Here is a 19,383-nt window from a genome sequence, read left to right as displayed (position 1 = left end):
ACCGGATATGCAGTTTCTTTGACAAGGGCAGACATAAACTGCTACTTGATACTATCTTCACTTAAGTGGATATGCAGTGAGTTGTCTTCCACACGACTATCATGGCTAAAGGACCAGAAGATTTTCAGGTTTTCTTTACTACCTTATAAATAAGCCTTATAAAGACTAATAAGCTTTATTAGTCTTTCTTTAAGGGGCACTCACTCCCCCTCCGAAGTGCACTTGTAATCCTCATTTTTATTTAAGAAATTTGATCGTGGTATCTATTTCAGAAAAGAAAAAAAAAAGACTGATAAGCTTTATTAATCTTTGTATTGTATCTGCACCTTGACACTATTTGCACTTTAGTGGATATGCAGTGTCTTATCTTCCACGTGATTATCATAGCTGAAGGACCAGAAGAATTTCAGGTTTTCTTTGCTACCTTTCAAATAAGCTTTTCATTTTATTAGTCTTTGTACTTTATTCACACATTGATACCATTTGCGCTTTAGTGGATGTGCAGTGTGTTGTCTTCCACATGACTATCATAGCTGAATGACCAGAAGAATTTCAGGTTTTCTTTGCTACCTTGTAAATAAGCTTGCATTTTATTACTCTCTATTTTCATATAAATGCAAATGTGACGTTCAGAACTTAATTTTGTCCAGAGTAACAACATATTCTAGTATCTCAGTTATACATGTGACATTATGAATAAGAAAAAAATTATAGAACTGTTAATAACTAAAATGTTAGTAGTCTCTTAGATAATTTCTGCTCTATTGTATGCAATGCAGGAATACCATTAGACAAGTAGATAGATGCCCTGTTCATTCGGAATCAGCAAGGCCCCAAATAATTCAGTGCCTAGAGGCTGCTATTGAAAGAACTTCATAGGTATAGATGGTTACAGATTAAAATATGCTGGATTTTGTCATCAATATTGGCTTTTACTAACTTAGGTTTTGAGCACAATTCGGGAATCGAGTCTGGAACATTGCAACAAAGATTGTGTTGTCCTACTGCCTTAGCCTTATGTAATCTGCATATTTAGAGAAAATAAGCTCTCAGTCACTCAGGCCGAAGTCACAACCCGGAGATCACAAGCCATGAATGTTTTCCATGACACCAATGCAGCAGGAAATCCAGTTAGCAGACCAATGATTGAGGTAGTACAGGATGATACAGTTATGTTCCTTGGAAATCTAGATGTTTTACAATATGATACAGTTATATAGTCTGAATCTACTTCAACAAGGAAGTTGATACACATATTTCCTTTTTTATAGGCGGGCTCTCTTTAATTTAAACTTCTCTCATCGGCAGGAATGGTACCAATAATCAGATCTTGCATTAAATTTAAATATGTCGTCTGTAATTTGTATGTCCATTTGATCAAAATGCAGTTGGATATAGAAAGATAAAGCATACCGCTAGTCAAATTTCTAGAAGAAACATTAGAAGTACTGAATTAAAGTTATGTGGGTTGGGGTGGAAACATGCACAGTGAAATTCTCCCCTCCACTCTTCTCCTCTTTCTCCTTCTCTTTTTTCTTTTCCTTTTTGTCTTCATTCTTCCTTCTCAATATTTCTAAGGTTGGCCTTAGTGACTTGCAACCTAGAGAGTACCAATAAAATATTTTGAAAAAGGTAAAAATGAAGATAGCCAAATGCTATTCAAAGGATTCAAAAAGACAAAAATCTGAAATTTCAAAAAGCAATGTATCTGAAAACAGCTAAGGGATCTTCACTGCTGAATTTAATGACATTTTTCTTGTAATTTGGATTGCCTAGTAATCTCTGTGTCTTTCTGCCATCAGAAACATTCCATCTACGATTCCCATTATAGGAAAATCTTTCTTGCTCTAGAGATGGGAGTCTCCACAATTCTCAGTGTGCCATATCTTTCGGTGATAATCAAGATTGCAGTATCTTTTGCGAGTATTATCATATACTGAATCAGTAAAGTTAAAAAAAATATTAACTCTTAATGGCTTAGGAACAACACGCACCCGAAGACCATAACATCTCCAGTACCCAAAAATGATATTGGAACTTGAAATATATTTATCCACAAACTGATTTTATTTATAGTTAGTAAACCTTATCTTTAGGATCATATTGACTTGGTTTTCTATTACGAGTCTACTTACCAATTGCATCCATCACAGAGTGAATGAATATTAGAAGTAGATGATCTGTAAAAAAAATACTTGTAAGCATTGAAAATGGCAGCAACACATCGACTAGGAGCAGCGTACTAGCAAACAATGAGATAAAAACGAGGTTGGGCATTTTACCTAGTGGAATGCACCCAAGTGTACAACATTGAGGTCATAATTTCATGATCTATACGGCACTGATCACTGACCTCCAAACATGTTTCAATTCAGTCTCCATCTTCCCATCACCAACCCAGGGCACAATCTATGTTATATCCCATTTCAAGAAGGAGCACATTCAAACTCCCAAAAGGGAAAATTAAACTAGAATAATGACCCACTTCAGATTAAATTTCCAGATATGAACAACTTGTTTCCAAATGTACTCAAAGAGCACGACTTAAAAATAGCAAACAAGTTCCCTCATCAAAACCCTCTCCACTCATAAAACAGTACTTACCTAGAAATGAGAATTCCAACATGCATAAACTTGAAAACTCATGCCTACAAGCAAAAATGAAAATGGATTATTAACTGTGAACCTCTCTTTGGTATTTAGGAAGAATAAACTATTGGATTTAACAAGGGAGTGAATGTGGAGGAAGAATAAACTATTGGATCATAGAGGAGATCGTGGGGATAAATTGCAGCCACACGTAATGCCCGTCATGCATGATAGACACGTCCATCGAAAGAAGGGAAGGAATTGGTCACCGGCTGGAATTGGTAGGGCGAGTCTGACTAAATGACTCTTAAAACCAAATCATCTGGTCTATAGGAGGAGTAAGAGAACTGGTGGCGGTTACCGTAAGAATCGGAGGGAAAAAATTGATAAATCATATTCTTACCTTCTGCTGAAGAAAAAATATCTTAGACTATTGGAGGACCTCTGGTCAGAGACCACAAAGTTGGCCGGATGTGGGGAGTCTTCTCGTGATGCGAAAGCGGTGAAGTCCCCATCTAGGGAGGATGTCTTGCATGAATTTCTCAATCTGAAGTGGAGAAGATCAATGAAGGAGGTGGTGGTTGACGGGTAAATATCTAAGGATAAGGGCAAGACGGTGATTGGCGAAAGCTTACATATCCGGGACCTTCCTTGCAAAAGGCTCTGTGGCTTTGGACAATCATTTGCTCTCTTTCCCCTTGGTCTAGGAACTTTATTCAGGGAAAGGAAGCTCTCTGGATTCGCTTCTATGGCATTCCCCTGCATGCTTAGGCTGTCTTTACGGTGGAGGCCTTGGGGAGCCTTTTTGGCGAGGTAGTAGAATCCAAAATGGAAGGTTATCATTGAAATTGTGAGTTTTGTCTCGGCCAAAATTTTGGCCCCCAGTTGGATCGTCCCTTGCTCTAGTGTTACGCTCAGAATCCATGACCAAACCTATTCTATTGGGGTTGAACTTGTTGACGAAAATTCGTCTTTGCAGACGGAATGTCTCTCGGCGGGTCGGACCTCTTCGCCCAGTGTATCGTTGGATCCCATAGGGGATTCAAATTTCAAATTCATAAATCCAATCATTCCAGGCGGGTCATCCGAAAGTTTGTCATTAATGGTCTCTGACAAAGGTGTGTTGGGATCTAAAGTTAGGCCTGCAGACACTTCTGAATGGTTGGTGGGGCCTAAGAATGCTTAGTTGGTTGTATCTATTAGCAACCCCGTTTCTTCTCGCTCTCGCTCTCGAACTAAATTTCCTCGGGTACCTGGAATTTTGGGGTCTAGATTTTCGGAAAGTCTTCTTATGAATTTGTTTGGAAAATCCTTGGTATTAAAGACTGGAGCTAGAAGACTAAACAGTAGTCTGTTGAAATTCCGAAAAATTCTCAAGTCGGGTAGGTTGGGTCCTCTCTAGCTATTTTGTAGCGGTGGGTCTTGTGAAGAAGACGGATACATCACGTACGGCTGTATGTTTAGGTGTGTATTATGTTTTGGATACTATTAGACTCTATGGCACACTCTAAATGGGTCGAGGGCTTAGGCTTTGACTCTAAACTGATTAACCTTTCTCAGTCGTTTTGACTTGATGGTAGCGGGTGGGGGTCTTTCTTGGGAAGATGTGAAAAGACCCTAAGAAGGGACATTTTGTTTAAAGGAAATTAATTGTCTTGGCAAGAGGTCCTCGAATGCGGTCACTTTCCGTGACCTTTCTGGTCTACTCATAAGGCGGTGAAGCATCTTATTTAATGAGTTATCTGGATTGTAATGATTTAAATATAGACATTGTATTTTTGTAAGGGTGGATAGTCAGGCTTCCGGACAGCAAGAATCCTCATCATGCCCAGGGGGCGTAAGAGAAACTTATTTACAGAAATCATGGTGATGGAAAAAATCCTTCATAAGATAAGAAGGATGGCCTACGATGAAAGATTAGCCTCCATTAACAACTTTCTAGAGAATAGTAGAAATCGGAAGAGAACATTGGACGTTTAGAAGGAGACGGTTATTTCCTATTTGGAAGAGGAGATTGAAGCTCGAAGAAGCCCGGGGTTTCTGAACAGGAATCCGGAATCGGGGACTTTATCGATGTCCTCTCTGCAAAGTCTCCTTGATGAACTTGGTAAATGCTCCCCTTAGTTGACATCATTTTGCCACCATTTTGCCACCATTTGATGGTGTCATTAGGTTGGGGGCCGATCGAGGTGGACAATAGAAATGTCTCCAATGTGTTTGGTTTTCTTTAGTAATCAGGATAGATCCCCTGAACTCCCCTGTGGGTAGGAAAATGAAGGTTGAATGTTTACTACAAGGGTTTTGGTATGAACAAGTTGGGGAAAGTTCCAACTCCTTTTGGGGGGTAAAACTTCACAAGGTTGACTCAGGATATACCCTTGTCAGCCCTTTCCGATACTATGTAATGTTAAGTGGGACCTCTGGTCCCCTTTGTAATTATTATAGGATCAATAAAATATGTCATCTTTCAAAAAAAAAATTATGGGGAGTCACTCATTAACAAAATTTGGGGAAGAAGTAGCAGAGAATGGATAGCAAAGGAGGCAGTGGGAACAGCCAGTGGTATTATTATTATATGGAAGGGTAATTATTTCAGAATTGAGGAGGTGTTTATCAAGGCATTCTCGGTCTCTATGATATTATCATCTTCAAATTGGACGGAGAAGTGGATGTTGACGGTGGTTTATGGACCGGCCACAGCTGGAGAGAGGAGTGGTTTGTGGGTTGAGTTAAGGGGGATCAGAAATCAATGGCGGGGACGTTGGATTGTGGGTGGTGATTTTAATACCATTCGCTTTCCGGGGGAAAAAAGCAGGCCTACGAGAATCAACACGAGCATGTCCAATTTCTCTAGCTTCATTCAAGACTGCATGCTAATGGTCTTACCTCTTGAGGGGGCGAAATACACGTGGGCAAACAATCAGGACAATTTGATAATGAGTCGCATTGACCGGATTCGTATCTCGACGGAGTGGGAGGAACTTTTTCCGATTATACGTCAGAGGGCATTGCCAAAGCCTGTATCTGACCACAATCCCATCATGCTGAGGTTGGCGGATTTTAATGGGGGTCCTCGGCCCTTCAAATTCAATATTGCTCTGTGTGATGACCCAAAGTTTGAAGATCTTGTTAGACTATGGTGGAATGAGGAAGTATTTGATGGGTGGAAGGGATTTATTCTATACAAGAAGCTGAAGCATCTTAAACTGCGCATTAAATCTTGGCAAAAGGAGCAATTCATGGTTAATAGTGGCAGAAAAGACGAGATAATGACTACAGATGATATCCTAGAGCGAAGGGAAGAAAATTCGGGGCTATCAGTTCAGGAAAAGCTGGAGAGGATATCGTTATTGGAGAAGCATGAAGAGATTCTAAGGAGGGGGGGAATAGAATGGAGGCCAAAGTCTTGCGTATCTTGGTTGAAGGCTGGCGATCAAAACACAAAATACTTCCACTGTATGACTAATGTAAGGAGAAGAATTAATACCATTAACGCTGCATTAAGGAGGGAGAAACTCTGGTGGAGGACATGGACATTATCAAGGAAAGGATTATCAATTTCTATGTTGAACTCTATGCAAAGGAGTGTGATTGAGACCAAGTATGGATGGATTGGATTTCAAGTCAATCTCTCCTTTGCAGCAAGCCAACCTAGAGAAACCTTTCACTGAGGAGGAGGTGGAAAGGTGTAGACACCCCATTTTGACCGTACCCTAAATCCCTCCATGATTGTTCAAAACTCTATCAAATCAGTGAGATAGGATCCCAAACTTCACCCTTAGCTAGGTTAGGGTCCCATTTAGCTCTCCGCAAAATTTCGTCGAGATCCGAGCTTGTTTGCCTAGCGAACGAGCCGAGAGACGACCGTAGTGTAAACCATAAAGGGGAGTGGATTATCCGAAAGGTGGTTGTCCAAATAAGAAAAAGAGGTCGAATTTATTACTCTCTTATAAAAAGAATCCGTCGGGCAAGGGAGGAGGAGGATTCATTTTCGTTAAAAAAAAATTTCCAGAGAGAAGGAGGAGGAGAAAAAGGGGATCTGAGAGGTTTTCTCATGAGCAGAAAGTGGAATTGCAGAGGGAGCTCGAGCTTGCCGGCCGACAATTTCTACCACAAAAGCTGTTGCTACTGCGATCTTACTCCCATCTTCTTCTTCTCCGATCATTGCATCGGAGCTCCGGCCGCAATCCGTCCGAATTTCTTCGCCTCCCGATTGTAATCTTCGCTTACAAAGGTTATAGATCTCCATCATTTTTATCGTTTCCTTGACAATTTTAACGAAAAATCTCTGTTATCTATTATATTCCTCTGTTCCTCTGTGTAAACCCTAACATTCCTCATCTTCTCTTGTCAAATTCCGAAAGAATTCCTACGGAATTTCATGCTATTCTTGTTTTTTCTAAAGCTTACCCCCTCACTTTTCACTAATTCAAGGTTTTCCCTAATTTTTAGAAAGAGAAAGAGAGATCCTTCGTTCAAACCCTAACCGAGTTCATTTTCTCCGACCGGATCTACCTGAGCTCCGACTACCTTTCAATTACTTGTTACTGCTACTTTTTCTCTCGACGATTCCTCTGTCTTCTTTACAACTTTAGCCTTGATATACCTCTTGAAACCCTAACTTAGGGCCTAAAAGATGTATCTGTGATCCAAAAGAAAAAAGAAAGAAAAGAGAAGATTTAAAAAAAGGGGAAAAGATCTGGAGTTCGAAAATAGAATAGAAGTTCAATCTCAAGCAAGCTCAGATTTGTGCAGAGCAGGCTTGGAATTATCATTTTCTCTGTTCTAAAGATTGGGAAGAGAATAGAGAGAGAGAGTGAGAGAGATCTGAATAGATTTTGAGATTTAGAGATGTGTTCTTGCCATATCTTTTGATACTTCATAGCTTGATTTTGATCGTTTCTTGCTGGAACTCTAGCTATTATTCAAGTTCTGATCATCGGTAAGCATCATTAGCAGTTAATTTTATCTAATTAATTTTATTTTATTTTATTTTACAGATCCTGTTAAACAAGTTAATCTTTGAATTCTTTATCCTTGCACGAAACATTTTTTTTTTTTTTTTGTATGAGTGATATTTTGATTCTCTGGATTGAATATTTAACTTTTCTTTGAAGATGTAAAAATGTTTCTTGATTCTATAAAACCTATGCATATCTTAGGAATTTTCAAAAATCAGAAATTTAAACTCATGATCTTGCAGTAAACTCACAAATAATATTAATTTCTTTTTGGAATGATTTTTTAAGTTGAAAATGACTTGAATGCGTATGGTGAAATTAGAGGATAGTGGAGTTAGGGTGAAAGATTTATACTGTTTGAGTGTTAATTATATTTTGTTTCGGTAATCACATGAAATAAATTGATAGTTATAATTCGAGCATGGATTGGTTATGAGTTTTATCGGAATTTTCTGGTCATGGTCTGCATAAATAATTGTTTTTATCTTTGAAGAGATTATAATTATTGTTAAAATTACTTTTGTGACATTATGTAGAATTCATATTGTTTCCCATCTAGAAATGATATTCTAGTCCTCATATTTTAACATTGAATCCTTGATTTTAATGAGGTGATTGAAATAGTGGATAGATAAGATAAAAATGAATTTGTATATTGATGTATTAGATAAGTTCATGACTATAAGATAGATAGAATCATGGTTAAATATTAGAATATTAATGTCATCTGTTTGACATTGACATCAATTCATTTCCTTGTTGATACAAAATCATCATGTTTATTTCTTCTTAATTGATTTCTTCCTGGGCGATGAAGGAGTTATCCTAAGCCCATCTTTTAGGGAGACCTACTTGGTCCATGCAGTATCCCTCTTCCTTTTGTCTTTTATAGAGATAACCTCAAGTCATTAGACCCTTCCCTTCATTGCAAGGGCGATGAAGGCGCTAGCCCAAGCCCATCTTTAGAGGGATTTACCCGATCGTGATAGTCCCCCCTTCTTTCTTCTTTTCTTTCTATAAACTTGCATAGTCTTTAGAAACCTTTAGAATTTGTCCTTTCATTGCAAGGGCGATGAAAGAGTTATCTAGAGCCTTCTTTTAGGAGACAAGCTGTGTCTCAGAAAAATCAAACCCCTTTTGGAGATAGTCTTTGTCTCGTCGGCCCCACTATTTGCACAAATCTGCTTATATTTCACTCTCACAGTTTTTACATTTGAATCTGCACAAGTTGATGCCCTGTCATATATTAAAATTTGTACAAATTGAAAATATCATTTAATGTGTTTCTATAATCTGTTGGAAATTTAATACTTCTCTTTCATACTAAGCTTTGAGTTAGGGTTCGAAGACAGTAATAAATGGATTGTTCAAGTGAGATTATCTCAAAGCTTATTATACTCATTCCTTATTATTTAAATGAATTGTTAATAGGAAGAAGGAGATCAGATGACTACTCTATTCGATATCATCGACATGAGTACTGTCTGATCTCAAGGCGGGATTAGAAATATTATCATGTGTATTTGATATCAGATGATTACTTTGGCATCATCTGATTTCATTGGAGTCCCCGTATTGGGGTTTGTGGTTGGTTTAGAAGTGTTTGATGTTGTTTTTTTACTTTATTAGGCTATCCAGCGGCTGGTCTGGACTAATTAATGTTGTTTATCATTTCACGATTGCTATAGATTGTGTATTTTATTATTGAAAATTCTTCTTTGCTCAGCATTTGATTTTTTTTAAGAATAGAAATAGAATTTGCGATTTTCTAGAATCCCCTTTCTTTACAAGGGCGATGAAGGCGCTAGCCTAAGCTCATCCTTAAGGGACTCACTTAGTCCAAATAATACTCCTCTCATTTATTTAAGGACTTGTCCTAGTCTTTATAGTGTGTATCCCCTAGAAATTAGAAATCCATTCATTGCAAGGGCAATGAAAGAGTTCTCTAGAGTCCTCTCAGGGAGACAGACTATGTCTCAGACAGAGAAAGTTGTATCCTTTAGAGACAAGCTTTGTCTCATTAGTGAGTCTATCCTTAGGAGACATGCCATGTCTCATCAGCACCTCTCTTGGAGCTCATCTTTTGTTTAGGAGTCTCACCCAATCTCTTTTTTCTTTCTAAACCTCATTTTTGTGCGTCTTTTGGTTTTGGGAGAACACCTTGCTCGGCTTGGCATCATACCCCTTACCCTATGGGTATAGGGTTGCACATTTGTTGCACCCTAGGGCTAGGTAGCTGTCCGGCCCGGCTGGGTGTTTTACCTAAACCAAATAGGTATAAGGTCTCTTTTTCCTTGTTCGCATTTTTTTCCTCTATCCTACCTATATGTCTAAGAGACTTGCCCAGTCTCATTCTATTAGCATCCTCCTCTTTGTGCATCATTTGGTTTTGGGAGAACATCCTACTCGGCTTGGCATCATACCCCTTACCCTTATGGGTATTGGGTTGCACATTTGTTGCACCCTAGGGCTAGGTAGCTGTCCGGCCCGGCTGGATGTTTTACCTTTGCTAAATATGCACAAGGTCTTTCCTTATTACTTGTTGAGCTTTATCTTAGTTTGATAGCCCACTAGCATAGGAATCCGTCCTTAGTCTAGAGAGTCAGTCCTCTTGTTCAGGAATCAAATTCTATCATCATAGGAGTTAGGATTTTATCCAACCTCTCATCGTATCATGTTTTTTTTCTGTCCACTCTTGCAAGGTATAGGATGCTGTCCAACCCTTGCAGAGCTGTGTTTCTGTTCTTTTCCCCCCGCAAAGCATAGGATGCTGTCCAACCTTTGCGGGATATCGGGAGTCTGTCCTCCCCTTATGATGATAGGATTTATTCCCCTCGAGTCAAAAACACTTAAAAATAACAAAAACATCTGAAAAACCAAAAATCTCAAAAATCTTGAGTCATTAGGAGAGTAGTTAGGAATTCTGTTCCGAACTACGTTGGCTTGATCCTCTTCCACGAGGTACGTAGTGCAGCTTGGGATCCACATCCCAGGTCCAGCCAAACCTTTAAAAATAAACATTTCGAACCTTCAAAAATACAAAACTTCTTCAAAACCTTTTCAAAAAGATCTTCCCATAGGCTCTGTTCACTTGCCTTCCCGAGAAAGGAAAGGAAAGGAAAACCCCCCATATTTTCTTGAGAAACCTTGAATTAGAGTGTTCACTTGCATTATCAGGAAAGTGGGAAATCTGACGTGGAACGTAATTATAATTACGTGGAAAATTTTTTTTCTCGCGAGGAAGTGAAGAATTTTCTCGTCAAATAGGTAGGATTTCAGCTTTCTCGAGAAAGTTTATCGCGCTGGGTATTCTGAACCCAAAAAAAACGCAAGAACAACGGCTTATCTCCTTCCTCGACCATTCCGTCTCCGGCGACCATTCCGTCTCCGTCCTCCTTCTCCGGCGACCATCAAGGTCAGTGGTAACTCCTCCTTCTCCGGCGACCATCACGGTCAGTGGTAACTCCTCCATCTCCGTCCTTTGATCCTCTTCCTCTGTAATTTTTCTTTTTTTTCCGGGTTGAATCCCCTCTTTTGGTAAGATGGGTCTCCATCGACCTTGATCTACAAGAAAAATTAGAAGATCTACAGTATTTTGATGTTGATGAAGAAGATCTAAGGTTCGGATTTCTTGCAGAAATGGGTTTTTTCCTTGGGTTTTTTTTGCAGAAATGCTGTTGATCTCCATTGACCATGATCTACAAGAAAAATTAGAAGAGATTTTTTGCAGAAATGAGTTTTTTCTTTTGATTTTTTTTTTCGAAATGGGTTTTTGTTCGGTTTTATTTGTTTTTGTTGCAGAAACGTGGGTTTGTAAATGAGTTGTTCTCATTTTGTTTCAGATAGGGGTTGGTTTTTTCTCATTCGAATTTCAGAAATGGGTTTTGTAGAACTTTTTTTTTTGAGAGATGATTTTTTCTTCGAAGAAACTGTTTCTGTTTAATTCAAAGAAACTGTTTCTGTTTAATTCTTAACATCTCTGTAATACACCAATTTTTCATATTGTGATACTTTATTTTTTTAATTTGTTGCAGGCTTGTAAGTTTCTTGATGAGAAGTGGGATCTTAGGTTCACTGTTATTGTCGCCCAGAAAAACCACCATACCAAATTTTTTCAGCCTGGGTCTCCCGATAATGTTCCACCTGGTTAGTCTATTCATGAACTTCTCAAGAAACAGAGAAATGGAAAACCCTCATTTGATCACCTTGGTTGTAGACAAGGGTGTATATTTTTAGGATATAGAGTATCCAGTATGGTGAGGATCTCGTATGGGATTTTCTAGCCTCATATCTATCATGTACATGGATACCCGTAGCATTAGGAACCATCAACTATCATGGCAATTTGCAATTATCATGGGAGAACCTCCTTTCCGCTGATGGGAGGAAGTATGTCGCTACTTCTTAAGAGTGTTCACACCAATGGCTTATCATAGGATACAGTAGAGGAGAGTGTCCGTGGGGACCCCTGGAAGGCTCAGCAAGGGAAAATGGGAGCCGGAGCCTGTTGGGACAGACAGGGAGGGAGGGAGGGAGGGACCCATATTTGTGCATCATCCCCTTCACCACCTGAGGTTAGTTGTGAGGAGGATGAGGCTGAGGAGGAACCTTTCACAAGAGGAGTAGACGAGGAATTTTAGGAGCTGATTTTGGAAGTTGATCTAGTGGAGGACGAAGCTGATTTGAGAGAGAGCTCTGAGCTTTTGGAGACTCCTCCTTGGAAGGAGATTGTGTAGAATTCTTCAAGTAGGATTTTCACTTTTCCTCCTCATCTAGAATGTAATCGTTCTATTTCAGTTGCAGTACTATTCTACATCTTTGTTCCTTATAATTTTCTGCTGTCTATGAGTTTCTGTCCCCAAGTTAAATTTGTTTAGAGTTTCTGTAATCTAAGATCAGTTTCCACTGCCATATGAGTGAAATATTAGGAGTTCTTGACATCTTGAAGTCTGCCATTTCTCTTCATCTTAGATCTAAAAATTCTGGAACAGATCACAAGCATGAATCTATACATTCAGTTCTGTGTGCTTTTTTCGATATGAAGTCTTGCAAACATTACAAGATATACATCATTTGTAACATTTCAGATTAGAATGATCTGATCTCATATGCTCCATGAACACAATCTGAGCTTCATGCCTAAATGCTGTTTTGTTTATGTCCATTACTTAATTCACAGCTTACACAAGCTGGTAGAAAATTCAACATCTACATTTCGTATTATCGGAGCTACACTGTTGGACTCACATCTTCACTGTTGGACTCACATTTGTAACATTTGAGATTAGAAAATTCACAGCTTCCCACTCAGCTTTCATCTAGCCCATCTAATCAGTTTTGGACTCACATCCCATTGCCAAAATCCAAAACAAACTGGGCCTTAGCATATTCTATTTCTAAGGTCCCACCTGCTTTGGTGGTGATTGTTATTATATTCTTTTTTAAGAATAGTTGTGTCAGGTGGCGGCAAATGGTTATGCCACTTTCAGAATGTAATGTCGAAACTATTACTGAGCTTACTAATTTTGCTGCATTACTATCAACAGGGTACAGCTCGCCCAACCCATTATCATGTCCTGCTGGATGAAATTGGATTCTCTCCTGATGATTTGCAGGTTATAACTTATGTTTAATTTCTGTTGGTGGATCATACTATGTACATGTTGTTTATGTGGTAGCATTTAATACAAAAAAAAAAATCTTCCATATTTTCCCTTGCTTTCTGGGCAAGTGAACAGCGAGAAATTAACTTTCCTGCAAATTTTCCCTCCCTTTCTAGGCAAGTGAACAGCGATAAAGCATGGGAAAATCACAGTTTCTTTTCCTTTCCTTTCCATTTTGCCACATCAGATTCCTTTCCTTTCCTTTCGTTTCCTTTCCCGGGAAGGCAAGTGAACAGAGCCATAGAGTTAGGAGTCCGTCCTAGTTTGTTTGGGGTGTTTTAGAGTTAGGAGTCTGTCCTGATTTGTATTGATATGGTGTGTCCTGTCGTGTGAGTGTCCCTAGAGTTAGGAGGCCTCAAGTCGATCGGTTAGACATTTAGTCGAACCGATGGCTAGACTAGGAAGCATATAGTTAGCCCTTGGTTTTCCTTAGGTTGCACAGCCTAGTTACACATAGGATGTAGGACCCACCTGCATTAGCTTAAGGCTAATCAACTTACATTAGTTAGGGCATATAGAGAGTCCTGAAAATTACAATTCACTTGAATTTAAGCAATCATACAAAAAAGCTTTAAAAATTAGTTGAGTCTAATGGATCGAGTCTAGGATAGCGGTTCTAGATGGTTAGGCATAGTAGTTTGGAATAGGGCATCGAACTACGTTGACTCCGATTCTTCCCGAGGCCGGGATACGTAGAGCAGCAGGGATGGACGGCCATCTTGGTCCGAGTCAGGTCGCGTTAGAGTTAGGACTCATTTTGTCCAGTCAGGTATAAAGTTGATTTGTGTTGTATGTTTTTGCTGTGTTTTCTTACTTTCATGTACAGATCCTATACATTTAGCTGTGACATGCATGTGTTTGCACACCGGAACTTAGACACCCATTAGGCATGTCACTTATAACCTAGTTTTGCTTAGGTGACACATTTTTCATTTATTTTGTGTATGTGTTTAATTTTCATCTCTGAGACATGCATGATTAGGTAGACGTCTTCTCAGAGATATATGTTCCCATTTCATATGACTTTCGCTCAAAACTCTTCAAAATCAATAACAAATGGCATAAGAGACCAGGTGTTTGCACTTGGGCGGATGAGGTGCTCTTCAGACCTTCCGAATTCGTAACCAGGCACGAACCCTCTTTTTATAATCTCTGGTTATCCGTTGCAACAGAGCATAGTATGGGATCCTTGGCCCACTTCCTTGGATGACGACTCTTCTTTGTTTAAGGTACGCCTCGAATCTGGGCTAGTCCCCGAATCGAGAGGTATCTCACCTTTTATATCGCCACTCATGCTGTGAGAGGCACTTCTTTCGAGAGTTCCTTGGTAGAGCTCTCCATTCACGTGGATGATCCATAGAGACAGACTCGCGTGGGGGCACGTCCCTCCGCTGTCTCTCTCGGATCGGGGTCCACAGGCTGGCGACTCTGCTGGGGAGTTCTTGGAACATTGCCTAACTCTGTTAAAATGCCATTTGTTATTAATTTTGAAGAATTTTGAGCTAAAATCATTATAAATGGGAATTTAAATCGCTTAGAATCCAGGGGCACCAGATAGGTGTTTAAAACAAGGGATTCACACACTGCACAACATACATCATTTTGTTCTTTATTTTCTTTTGTTGATTTTCTCATTATTGGCTCCACGGGATAGATATAATGCGTGCCTCATGGGATATCACTATCCAGATGGTGCTGTTGTATCTATTACCAAGCTATGCGTCAGTGCTGCAGTCGTAAACACTCGGTGTACTTGTGTTTACAGCAGCCGGTGAGCAATGAAGCATACTGTATATAACACTCGGTGTACTTGTGTTATATACTTAAAGTATGGATCATATGCATAGTACCTGATATTGAGTCCGGAGCTCTACCTTCATTTTACATATATTATGTACATGGATATATATGTTGATTTAGTAAAACCCAATTAGGATCTGCATGTGCTTATATATATATTGCATTCATATAAGGACGAACATGTGTTGCTTACACATGTTGGAGCTTAGATTTAGGAGCCATGTCCTATCCATAGATTATTGCAGTTCGCCTTATGTGGCTACAGACGCAGTCCTAATACACTCACATGTCTGTCTTGAGTCAAGCTTCTTGACTCTATGGGATCATATTTAGGGCTGGTGCCCCTGGTTAGGATATATATGTATATATATCTATATTTTGATTATCAGATTAGAGCCTACTCATTAGTGAGGCTTCCTTATCTAATCAAATTAGTCATATCAGTCCGTTCTTCGGATCTAGGCCCGACCAGTGGCTTTTACTTGCCCTCTCGTGGTCATGGCCTATCCTTTGCTCTAATCATTGAGATTTTTGTCCATATATCTTTTGATTATAAGATCAGGACCTACTTTCTAGTAGAAATTCCTGGCTTGAATCAATCAGTTGTGTATATTCATCTCTCAGATCTAAACCTAGCTAGTGGCTTCTACCTGTCACACTCATAGCTATGGTTTATTCCTTGACCCAGTGATGATAAATATTACCTGTTTTCATCCTTCAAATGCAAACCTCATTTATCCATTCTTTTGTTGTATTACTCAAATTATTGTTCGTCCTGTCTTAGATATGGTCGATAGCCTGTCTGCTGTCTCTATGACCATAGTCTATCATTATTGATCTTCTTGATCGTACATTTTTGTCGTCCACCTTTCAGATTTAGATCCGGTCTATGATCTACTTTTGTCATTTTATGATCGTGGTCTCTTCCCTGAGTTTCTGATCATCTTTGATCATCAATGGAACATTTGATGTCGCCAATTATATCCTTCTTGTGATTATTGGTTAAGTCCATCTTTATTCTTTGTTTATTCCAAGTTATTCTCCATTCCCTAATTATCCCATCCTATTCTTTGTGTTTAGGTTAAATCATGGCGAATAATTTGTTGAAAGGCTGGATAAGCGAGACTATTAGGGCTCTTCCGCTAGAATCTTCGGATAGGAGTATGGCTGATCGGTTCATCTGTGCCTTCAATCATTTGAGTGTTTCCGATATAAATTGGAAGTTTCTCCAAGCAGCCGCTAGATTCTGGGATCCTAATCTTCATGTTTTTCGATTTGGATCATTCGAGCTTTGTCCTATATTCGAAGATTGGTGTGCTTTATTAGAGCTCCCAACAGATGGACTTTGGATACAATCTTCGAGCATAGATTCCTCTCATTCCATTTTTTGCAAGCTATTCAAAAATCAAACCGTTGATGCACTTTCATACTTAACGGATACTTGTGTGCAAGTTCAAAACCTCATCACCCTTTTTTCTGAAAACGTCGATCCTGCTAACTCTCGTTTTCAGAGTTGTCGACGCAATGCTTTGATTTTTAGTGTCTTTGCGCGATATGTCATTCGGAAAAACCCTCGTGTTGCTCCGTTAACCTTGTTAACTGTGGTAGACCAAATTAACAAAGGGAGGAATCCCATTCCTACCATGTTAGCAGAGACCTTTTTGGGATTAGATCTTATTGCTTCCCAAAATATCAAAGACAATTTCTGTGGGTGTGTGAAGTTGTTGTATGTCTGGCTCGGTGAAAAATTTCAAATTCTTCAGCGACAAAAACAAAATCCGTATACCCTGAAGAATTTCCATACATGGAAACCAATAGCCAACCAACCTCAGTCCATTGATGAATGGCACAATTGGTTACAACATGTAGAGGAGAGCCAGTTTCGCTGGGTAAGTCATTCGTGTTTCCATGTTTTTACTAGCACTTACCCACTTTCATTTGTTTACCTCATGGGTATTGAGAAATCTTCTTTTTATGCACCCATGCGAATTCTCCATCAGATTACGGGAATTCCGTGTCCTCCCGGAATCATAGTCCCTCCTCTTTGTGAAGATCTCACTCCGGATCTCGTCCGATCCATTGTGGCTGCTTGGGGAAACAAAAATATAGAAAGGAGGTTAGGCTTATCTCGCAAATTCCGACGTGGAGAAATATCGGAAGAGCCCGCAAGCCGGCGAGCTCGGATTGAGGAACCTTGAAGATCCATATCATGTTTTGTTATTCCGATTTCTGCATTTCCCATTTATTGTCAAGTCTGTTTATCCAGCTGTGATCAGAGATTAATATTTTTCATCCGTTGTAATCACAATTTGGATCTTATTAATGAAAGTGTGTTTTGTTTCTTTTGTCATTGTTTGATCAAGATAGTTTATCTCGATTATCAAAATTTTAATCTAGTGATTATACTTCCATTACAAGATTCTTGATTGAGCAGCCATTGCTCCTAAGAAAATCCTCGTTTCAAAACCAACCTGGTCCCGTCAGACATCTGATTCCAGGCTGAGCCGACAATCCTTGTCACCTTTTTCTTTTACTTCTCCTTTATCACCTTCCTTGAATTTTCAAGAAATACTTTCACCCGTCCAACCAACCCCTGAAATGATGGCAGAGAATGGGCAAAATGGTATGGACACCAATGAGATGATGAAAGCTATAATGTTACAATTGAGTACCATTAATGAAGAAATAGCCCGATTAAAGAATGACAGAGAATCTACTTCCAAAAATCCTGCACCTCAGCAAACCCCAATCATGCCTCCTCCACCTCCTATGATGAGCAGACCAACAGTGTTTGCTGTTGAGGATGACTTCGAGGATGAGCAGTATATAGAGGAGAATTGTCGCCCTCATCTGGAGAGAGCTGATAAAAGCAAAGGGATTGTAGATAGGTTGGATAAGCTAACCCTAGAAATGGAAAGCATGAAGTTCCAAGGCACTAAGAAGTTGAACATGTCTGACTTCATGATAGCCCCAGGTGTTGTTCTTCCTCCTAAGTTCACAGTACCTGATCTTGATAAGTATGATGGAACAGGGTGTCCCACAAGCCATTTGAAGTCTGTCATTCCTATTTTGCAACAGCATGGACTTTCTCCAGAGCAGATTGCCCTTGTATTCCCTCGATCTCTAGTCGGAACTGCAAAGAAATGGTTTTTGAGTCTAAAGTCTGATGAGATCAGAACTTTGGAAGACATTGCCAACAAGTTCGTGGAACAGTTTTCCATGGAAGAAGGAATAGACATAACCAAAAGGGATCTGAAAATGTTGAAACAGGGACATAATGAAACCTTCACTTCCTTCATCCGAAGATGGAGAAGGAAAGCAGCTCAGATGACCCACAGATTGTCCGATGAAGACCAGATCAAGATTGTGGTTAAGAATCTGTCTCCACAGTATTATCATCATATGGCTATCCAATACTTTCTCGATTTCAATCACCTCATCAAGACGGGAACCCAGGTAGAAGATGCACTGACCAAAGGCCTAAAGACAAGAACCTCGACTGATGTCAGAGACGGAAAGAGGACTATGGTAGCAGCTGAAGAGGTCAACAATGTGGAGACCTCTCGTCAACCTTTCAAGAAGGTGGCTCAGAAAGGAAACAAGCCTATTCAGAAGCCAAATAAAGAAATTCCTCCATTGCCGAAGAATCTTGAAAAAGCTTTGAGAGAATTGGTCGAAGTGGGTAAAATTGAACTTCCTGAACCTTCTCCTCCTCCAAATCCTCTTCCTAGCAACTTTTATGAACAAGACTTCTGTGAATATCATAGAGTTCATGGACATTCATCCAACAGTTGCCAAGCCTTGAAACATAAGATCCTAAAACTTATCAAAGATGGTAAGGTAGTTGTTGGAGAACCCGGTGCTACCAGAAAACCAGTGCAAAGATCAGTTGGCCCTTTACCGATGGTAGGAGCTATCTCTACGGATGAACCATTATTGGATCCTGCATCCCTTATTCGTCCTATCTCTGAAACACCACTTGTTTCATCAAACTCTCGACCAATGGAGGAATCATTTGAAAGGTTGGCCCTCATCAGAATGGAAAACTGGATGGTTAAGCTTTTTGGTCAGATGGCCATGTTAACTGAAGAAGTGAGGGAGATGAAAACTCAAATACGATATCTGTCCACCGGATATGATTCAGCTCCTAAGCAGTTTGCCGATATGGGTACTATGACAGAAGAAGCATCAGTTCAGAGTTTAATTCTTGACAGATATGTTGATTTGCATAGTTGGACCAAGCCTGTCATTGTTCCCAGTGAAGTTAAGAATGTTGGACCCTATCGTCAACCCTTTAAGAAGCCAATAATAGAAGTGGAAGAAAGGATGGGTCAGAGACTGAGGAGGGAATACGCTCAGCTGCCATGTTC

The 19,383-nt window shown here is 39.5% G+C and overlaps 1 long non-coding RNA gene across 1 annotated transcript; it reads left to right on the top strand.

Moving 5' to 3' along the window:
• On the top strand, nucleotides 1-543 carry LOC143857329 (uncharacterized). Its single transcript, XR_013238619.1, has 3 exons — nucleotides 1-128; nucleotides 349-410; nucleotides 495-543. It is a non-coding gene; the product is annotated as an uncharacterized LOC143857329 (long non-coding RNA).
• The last annotated feature ends 18,840 nt before the right edge of the window (nucleotides 544-19,383 follow it).

This window comes from Tasmannia lanceolata, unplaced genomic scaffold (genome assembly GCF_043159265.1).
Source record: "Tasmannia lanceolata isolate RefF3 unplaced genomic scaffold, GAP_Taslan_0.1 ptg000024l, whole genome shotgun sequence".
NCBI classification, from domain to species: Eukaryota; Viridiplantae; Streptophyta; class Magnoliopsida; order Canellales; family Winteraceae; genus Tasmannia; species Tasmannia lanceolata.
This window is presented reverse-complemented; position numbering and strand designations above follow the sequence as displayed.